We start from the raw sequence: 9084 nt of genomic DNA on the forward strand, positions 1-9084 counted from the left end.
GGAACTTCCATTTATTTAACGTTGTCTAGATTCTGGTCTGTGTACCCAGATTTGCCTTTGCCTCCAGCACCAAGCCGTGTGGAATTCATTTCTTTGTCTATTCCACAAATATTTCTTGTGTGTCTACTGTGTGTCAGGCACTGGGCAAGGCAGTCGGGAGATGATGGTAAGACAGAGAGCCTTAGCTCCTGTCCTCATGGAGCTAACAGTGTGGTGGAGGAGATTGAGGTTAAACAAATAATTCTGCAGCTCATTTTATTTATTTATTTTTATCTATCAATAATTACTTTTTTCTTTTTTTAAATTGAAGTATAGTAGCTATAAGTTACAAGTGTACAATGTAGTGAGTCACAATTTTTAAGGGTTATACTCCATTTATAGTTACTATAAAATACTGGCAATATTCCCTGTGATGTATAATATATCCCTGTAGCTTATTTTATACCTAATATTTTGTATCTTTTACTCCCCTACCCCTGTATTTCCCCTCCCCCCCTTCCCTCTCCCCTCTGGTAACCACTAGTTTGTGCTCTGTGAGTTTGCATCTTTTTTTTTTTTTTAACATCTTTATTGGAGTATAATTGCTTTACAATTGTATGTTAGTTTCAGCTTCACAACAAAATGAATCAGTTATGTATATACATATATTCCCATATCTCTTCCCGCTTGCGTCTCCCTCCCTCCCACCCTCCCTATCCCACCCCTCCAGGCGGTCACAAAGCACCGAGCTGATCTCCCTGTGCTATGCGGCTGCTTCCCACTAGCTAACTACCTTACTTTTGGTAGTGTATATATGTCCATGCCTCTTTATCGCTTTGTCACCGTTTACCCTTCCCCCTCCCCATAGCCTCAAGTCCATTCTCTAGTAAGTCTGTCTTTATTCCTGTTTCACCCCTAGGTTTTTCATGACATTTTTTTTTTTAATTCCATATATATGTGTTAACATACGGTATTTGTCTCTCTCTTTCTGACTTACTTCACTCTGTATGACAGACTCTAGGTCTATCCACCTCATTACAAATAGCTCAATTTCGTCTCTTTTTATGGCTGAGTAATATTCCATTGTATATATGTGCCACATCTTTATCCATTCATCCGATGATGGACACTTAGGTTGTTTCCATCTCTGGGCTATTGTAAATAGAGCTGCAATGAACATTTTGGTACATGACTCTTTTTGAATTATGGTTTTCTCAGGGTATATGCCCAGTAGTGGGATTGCTGGGTCATATGGTAGTTCTATTTGTAGCTTTTTAAGGAACCTCCATACTGTTCTCCACAGTGGCTGTATCAATTTACATTCCCACCAACAGTGTAAGAGGGTTCCCTTTTCTCCACACCCTCTCCAGCATTTATTGTTTCTAGATTTTTTGATGATGGCCATTCTGACTGGTGTGAGATGATATCTCATTGTAGTTTTGATTTGCATTTCTCTAATGATTAGTGATGTTGAGCATTCTTTCATGTGTTTGTTGGCACTCTGTATATCTTCTTTGGAGAAATGTCTATTTAAGTCTTCTGCCCATTTTTGGATTGGGTTGTTTGTTTTTTTGTTATTAAGCTGCATGAGCTGCTTATAAATTTTGGAGATTAATCCTTTGTCCGTTGCTTCATTTGCAAATATTTTCTCCCATTCTGAGGGTTGTCTTTTGGTCTTCTTTATGGTTTCCTTTGCTGTGCAAAAGCTTTGAAGTTTCATTAGGTCCCATTTGTTTACTTTTGTTTTTATTTCCATTTCTCTAGGAGGTGGGTCAAAAAGGACCTTGCTGTGATTTATGTCATAGAGTGTTCTGCCTATGTTTTCCTCTAAGAGTTTGATAGTGTCTGGCCTTACATTTAGGTCTTTAATCCATTTTGAGCTTATTTTTGTGTATGGTGTTAGGGAGTGATCTAATCTCATACTTTTACATGTAGCTGTCCAGTTTTCCCAGCACCACTTATTGAAGAGGCTGTCCTTTCTCCACTGTACATTCCTGCCTCCTTTGTCAAAGATAAGGTGACCATATGTGCGTGGGTTTCTCTCTGGGCTTTCTGTCCTGCTCCATTGATCTGTCTTTCTGTTTTTGTGCCAGTACCATACCGCGCATCTTTTTTGTTATGGCAAAATTTTCTCCTTTTTATGACTGAGTAGTATTCTACTGTGTGTGTGTGTGTGTGTACATATATATATATATATATATGTAATATCTTCTTCATCTATTCATCTGTTGATGATCACTTATGAACATTGGGGTTATGCAGATCATTTTTAAATTAATATTGTGATAAATGTGATGAAGAAAAAAAAAAGCACAGGGTACAATGAAAGTGTGGAAGAGAGGAAGTGTTCTGATTGGATCCTCCATGACAATAGACACAAGGAAAGACTGCAGCAGTTCCCTGCAATGAGTGGTTAAGGGAAAGCAGTGACATCAGCCAGTGTCACTGAAGTCCCTCAATTAGCCAGCAAGGCCAAGTGCAGGCTCCAGGGACACCACCTAGAGCATTATGGGGATTAATTTGTTTTCAACTGAATGTGTATGAGAAAAATAATACTAGGTTTGAAAACAAAGGATTGTTTTAGACCCATAAAGGCCAGAGTGGGGAAGTTTTTAAAAATGGAATTGCAGTCCTTGTGTCACTCTGTGCTGTGCTGAGAGAGAAGCCCATGGCTCGAGGACCGTGTCATGTCACCGTTTGAGCTTCAGTTGACTAGACCAGCCCAGGGGAGCCATCCACTGGTTGATTGACAGCTGTCAGCTGGCCTGGTACACACGCTTTGCTCACAAAGGCACTCCGCACTGCATATTGGTTTCCTGGGGCGGGGCTGCTATAACAAATTACCACAGGCTTGGTGCTTCACTTTTTTTTTTTTTAATATTTATTTATTTGTTTGACTGCTCCACGTCTTTGTTGCGGCATGCGGGATCTTTTAGTTGAGGCGGCATGTGGGATCTAGTTCCCTGACCAGGGATCAAAGCCGGGCCCCCTACATTGGGAGCATGGAGTCTTAGCCACTGGATCACCAGGGAAGACCCTACACTTGGTGCTTTAAAACAACAGATATTGGGGCTTCCCTGGTGGCGCAGTGGTTGAGAGTCCCCCTGCCGATGCAGGGGACATGGGTTCGTGCCCCGGTCTAGGTGGAAAAAAAATACAAACAAAAAAAAACAACAGAAATTTATTCTCGGACAGTTCTGGAGGCCAAAAGTCTAAAATTGAGATGTTGGCAGGGCCACACTCCCTCTGAAGGCTCTAGGGGAGGACCCTTCCTTGCCTCTTGTAGCTCTGGTGGCCCTATAGCTGTTTCTTGACTTGTGGCTGCATCACTCCAGTCTCTTCCTCTGTCTTCACATGGCCTTCTCCTCTCTGTGTGTCTCTTATAAGGATGCTTGTCATTGGATTTAGGGCTTATCCAGGATGATCTTATCTTGGGATCCTAAATTTAATTGTATTTGCAAAGACCCTTTTTCCAAATAAGGTAGCATTCACAAGTTAAGGTTCTGGGATTAATCCATGAACATATCTTTTTTTTTTATTTATTTTTTTTTATTTTGCGGCCTGCGGGCCTCCCACTGTTGTGGCCTCTCCCGTTGTGGAGCACAGGCTCCAGACGCACAGGCTCAGTGGCCGTGGCTCACAGGCCCAGCCGCTCCGCGGCACGTGGGATCCTCCCAGACTGGAGCACGAACCCGTGTCCCCTGCATCGGCAGGCGGACTCTCAACCACTGCACCACCAGGGAAGCCTGTGAACATACTTTTTGAGGGTCACCATTCAACCCACTCCCATTGGATAATGACTATTAGACCCAGTCATGTCAGGGAAGATGCTGGACAGTGACAACGATCCAGTCGGGTCCTCTTTTTATGGAAGTCTGGACCCAAGCAAGATATGCAAGAAATAAACCCCTCCGTTGGAGTTGGGCAGAAGCCAAGAGACCCCCAAAGAAGACAGTCAGAAGTCAGAGCAACAACCAACTGAGGCCACATCGTGAGAATGGGGACAATTCTAGAGCTTCTCTTTCCTGGCATACCATTTTCATCGATGTAAGCAAAAATGCATCTTTTGAACCCTGCTCAATATTGTGTAACAACCTAAATGGGAAAGAATTTGAAAAAGAATAGATACAGGTATATGTATAACTGAATCACTTTGCTGTACACCTGAAACTAACACAACATTGTTTTTTTGTTTTTTGTTTTTTAAATTTATTTATTTTTGGCTGCGTTGGGTCTTCGCTGCCACACGTGGGCTTTCTCCAGTTGCGGTGAGCGGGGGCTCCTCTTCGTTGCCGTGCACGGGCTTCTCATTGCGGTGACTTCTCACTGCAGAGCACGGGCTCTAGGTGCGTGGGCTGCAGTAGTTGTCGCTCGTGGGCTCAGTAGTTGTGGCTCACGGGCTCAGTAGTTGTGGCTCACGGGCTCTAGAACGCAAGCTCGGTAGTTGTGGCGCATGGGTTTAGTTGCTCCGCGGCATGTGGGACCTTCCCGGACCAGGGCTCAAACCCATGTCCCCTGCATTGGCAGGCAGATTCTTAACCCCTGTGCCACCAGGGAAGTCCCTAACACAACATTGTTAATCAACTATACTCCAATATAAAATAAAGTTGAAAAAAAATTAAATTAAATGTATCCTTTGTTTTTCATGACGTTTAATGTCTTGGACTGTGTCTAACAATAGCTGATGTCTTAATTCTTGCTGCTGCGGGGGCAGCAATTCTGGAGTGACGACTTTGCCTGCAGGAAGGTGAGCGCCAAAAGCACAGGGGTCCAAAGCTCCAGGATGGGTGTCGATGGCTCCGGGAAACAGTGGAGCACTTTTTTCACTCCTAAGAACACAGGAGTTGGAGGAGGGATGAGGCAAGAAGAGGATCAGACATGTATAGCAACATTGCCATTGGAGGAGTCAAAAGGAGGCTCCCCTGCATGATTCCTGAGCCGGCACAAGAACCCAATGCCAGCGGCTTTTCAGTCTTTTAAGAAATGCAACATCGGGCTCTCCGGGTGGTGCAGTGGTTAAGAATCCTCCTGCCAATGCAGGAGACGCGGGTTCGAGCCCTGGTCCGGGAAGATCCCACATGCCGCAGAGCAACTAAGCCCGTGCGCCACAACTACTGAGCCTGCTCTCTAGAGCCCACGAGCCACAACTACTGAGCCCACGTGCCACAACTACTGAAGCCCGGGTGCCTAGAGCCCGTGCAGAGAAGCTACCGCAATGAGAAGCCCTCACGCCACAAGGAAGAGTAGTCCCTGCTCCCCGCAACTAGAGAAAGCCTGCACGCAGCAGCAAAGACCCAACGCAGCCAAAAATAAAAATAAATACATTTAAAAAAAGAGAGAGAGAAATGCAGTATCACCATCATTCTCAAGGCACGGAGGACGATGGTGAGTGAAAAACACAGACCTCAGTGTGACTGCTTCGAAAAGTTATGAGAAGAGTCAGATTCTAAGCAGGAAGACATTGTAGGAATACCTTAGTCAACTTATTTCCATTTTCCTTTTAATATATGCACAAGAGTGACAAGTATTGAAATTTGAAAGTGAAAAGAAGTTTGCCATAGTGGGTGCACATTCTTTTCCTGTCTTCGTGGCATATAAAGTAACGATGCATCTTCTATCAGATGGTATTTGGACTTGGCTTTAAGACAGTATGGTCCAGGCCAGCACAAGGCTTGACAGTTTCCTGAGCAAACTTACTTCGGTTGCTTATATAACGTGCGTTACCCCAGGTAACCCAGAAGGTCCCAAGTAACACAGAGTCAGACAAGTTGGACAAGAAACAGTGATTAAGCTCAAATCCTTGTGGGCTGTGAAAGAACACACCCCAAATCCTGGGTTAGAAGCAGAAAAGGAGGGTGATTTGGCTCAAGGGCCTACAAGATCCCTCACTGGTTTTTTTTTTTTTACATCTTTATTGGAGTATAATTGCTTTACAATGGTGTGTTAGTTTCTGCTTTATAACAAAGTGAATCAGTTATATATACATATACATATGTTCCCATATCTCTTGCCTCTTGCGTATCCCTCCCTCCCACCCTCCCTATCCCACCCCTCCAGGCGGTCACAAAGCACCGAGCTGATCTTCCTGTGCTATGCGGCTGCTTCCCACTAGCTATCTACCTTACGTTTGGTAGTGTATACATGTCCATGCCTCTCTCTCGCTTTGTCACAGCTTACCCTTCCCCCTCCCTGTATCCTCAAGTCCATTCTCTAGTAGGTCTGTGTCTTTATTCCTGTCTTACTGTTTTATTTATTTATTTGGCCACACTGCGCGGCTTGTGGGATCTTAGTTGCCCCACCAGGGATTGAACCGGGCCATGGCAGTGAAAGCCCCAAGTCCTGACCACCGGACCGCCAGGGAATTCCCCCTCACTGTTTTAAAAAAAAAAAAAAGGTGAATTATTTAGGTATTTGCTTTAAGGCTGATGATCTTTGATATATTGAAGCACAGACTAGTCTTTATCCCAGAGTGTTTCTCAACCCCTTTTCCTTTATTGCCCCTCCCCCAGTTACCTTTTCAGACTCTTTTTTTCTAATTGTCCGCTCCATGAATCTTTTCTTATTGTGATAAAATATACATAACATAAAATTCACCATTTTAACTACTTTAAAGTGGCATTAACTATTGATACATTCACAGTGCTGTGCAACAAATACCACTGTCTGGTTCCAGAACTTTTTCATCACCCCAAACAAAAACTCCAAACCCATTATTATGCAGTCACATCCCATTCTCCCATCCCTCCAGGTCCCGGAGACCATTAATCTGCTTCCTGTCTCTATGGATTTGCCTCTTTTGGACATTTCCTATAAACGGAATCATAAAACACGTGGCCTTTTAGTTCTGGCTTCTTTCACTCAGCATAACGTTGTATATGTATCAGTACTTTATTCCTTTCTATGGCTGAATAATATTCCATTGTATGGATGGATGGATGGACCACATTTGTTTAACCATTCATTTAGTAGATAAACATTTGGGTTGTTTCCACCTTTTGGCTATCATCAATAGTGTTGCTATGACCATTTGTGTTCAAGTGTTTGTTTGAACATCTTTTTCAGTTCTTTTGGATATATTCATAGGAGTGGAATTGCTGGGATCCTATGGTAACTCTGTGTTTACCTTATCAAAGACCCACCAAACTGTTCTCCACAGTGGCAGCACCATTTTGCATTCCCACCAGCGATGTATGAGGGTTCCAATTTCTCCACATCATCACCCACACCTCCCCCCGCCCCCCCATGAAAGGTTAATAGCACACATATACCACGTATGTTTGTGTACTGTAGCCCTTTTGACGGCAGACTTTGTGTCTAATGGAAATATTTGCAGGGGATCATAGACTCAGAAGCCTGCAGGAATTTATAAAAACACTGCTGGCTCACCAAAAACACATCTGCCAGCCCTTAGGGCCAGCAGGCCGCCAGGCTGCAGACACGGATTGATTTTATTTTATTAAAATATGTATAGGGTGGATGGAGCATCATTTATTCCATCATTCCCCTTTTCCTTTTGATGGGCATTCATTTTGTGACCAGCTTCCTACCACACATACAAAAAAACAATGTTCCCGTCAACATCCTTGTCCTTAAGTATTGGTACTTTTATTTTTCTGGGACGGATTCCCAGGAGTTGGATAAATGGGTCAAAGGGTTTCGTTTCCATTTTAACAGATGTTGCCAGATTGCTTCCCCAAATGGCTGCAAAACTTCACATGTACCAGAGTGGCCTTTTCTCCATATTCCTGCCAACACTTGAGAGCACTGCTCGTTTTAGTTATGTCAGTCAGTCTAGTGGATGCAATGTCTTATTGCTTCTTTAATTAGCATTTTTCTGACCACTGTTGAATTGGAAGATCTTTACATTCTTTTGTTGGCCATTTGGTTTTGCTCCTCTGTAAATAATCTGTTCATAATCTAAGTCCATTTCTGTCTTGGTTGTTTGTCTTGTTCAGGTCAATTTGTAAAAGCTCTTTAGATAGCATCCATCTGAACTTTGGCTTAATTGCAGAGAAGTGATTAAGAGCATCGTCTTCTGGGGCGGGCTGCCAAGGGTCGCCTCAGAACTTAGCCCCTGACTGGCTATGTGACCTCGGCAAGTCATTCAACTTTGCCCCAGTTTACTCATCTGGGAAGTAGCAGTCATGATCAACATCATAATTCCTACCTCATACTGTTGTTCTAGACACCAGTGAGTTAATACAAGTCAATAGGATGGTGCATGGCACACAGTAAGTTAGTCAACCACAGTTGGTGACTATTATTTGTATTACAAATAGTTTTCCAGCTCCATCACTTGCACTGGCTTTATTTTTGGTACCCCTTGTCACATAAAACATTTTAATGTTGACATAGTCAAATACCCATCTTTTCTTTCATAGCTTCTGAGTTCCCAGGCTTGGTTAAGAAGATCTCTCCATTTCCTTCATGATGAATTTCCTTGTCTTTTGGGTAAGTTTAAAATTTTTTATTTTATATACAAAGAGTTAGTATTGTTTCTGAGGATGGTAGATATGCTGGATGACCCATTCAAGAAGTTCACACTTAGTCCAACTTAATGAAGCCGATGTCCTTCCCGTACTGGCGGAAACACTGGCGGCACATATTGAGGCTGTATTTCTGGATCAGGTTGTACCGGTTTGGGCCGGTTTGAGCAGACGCAGCAAGAGCTAGAACGCTGGCCAATTTTTTTTGGATGACTCCGGTAGAGCTGCTGGTGACCCATGTTGCTTTCTTGGCTTCAACTAGGCAAAAGCAAATTTCCTTGTCCTGATCATGGGAAGCCTGTAACTCACCATGTCCCACACGGAGGTGCACTGTCCTGCCAGCTCCTAGATCTGTTTCCTCCCCTCCTCCCTCATCCCTCCGAGATGAGACCTTTAGAACACTTTCACTTCCTCCCTCTCCTCCTTTCCTTTTCCATCTTCCCCAATGAGACCCATGAGACCCTTTACCTCCCCACCCCCACTCACCAGTCTCTGAGGTTTGGCTGAAATAATTTAGTATTTGTTAGAACTCCCTTAGAGGAGGTCCATTTGGTTTCAAGAGTCCTTCTCTGTTACACAAATCCCTCTCTGGATCCACTTAGATGTAAGACATCCTATG

The 9084-nt window shown here is 43.5% G+C and overlaps 1 pseudogene; it reads right to left on the minus strand.

The window, feature by feature from the left end:
• Positions 1 to 8432: 8432 nt before the first annotated feature.
• On the minus strand, positions 8433 to 8713 carry LOC132504092 (small ribosomal subunit protein uS14-like; annotated as a pseudogene).
• Positions 8714 to 9084: the final 371 nt, after the last annotated feature.

This window comes from Lagenorhynchus albirostris, chromosome 14, assembly GCF_949774975.1.
Source record: "Lagenorhynchus albirostris chromosome 14, mLagAlb1.1, whole genome shotgun sequence".
Taxonomy (NCBI): Eukaryota; Metazoa; Chordata; class Mammalia; order Artiodactyla; family Delphinidae; genus Lagenorhynchus; species Lagenorhynchus albirostris.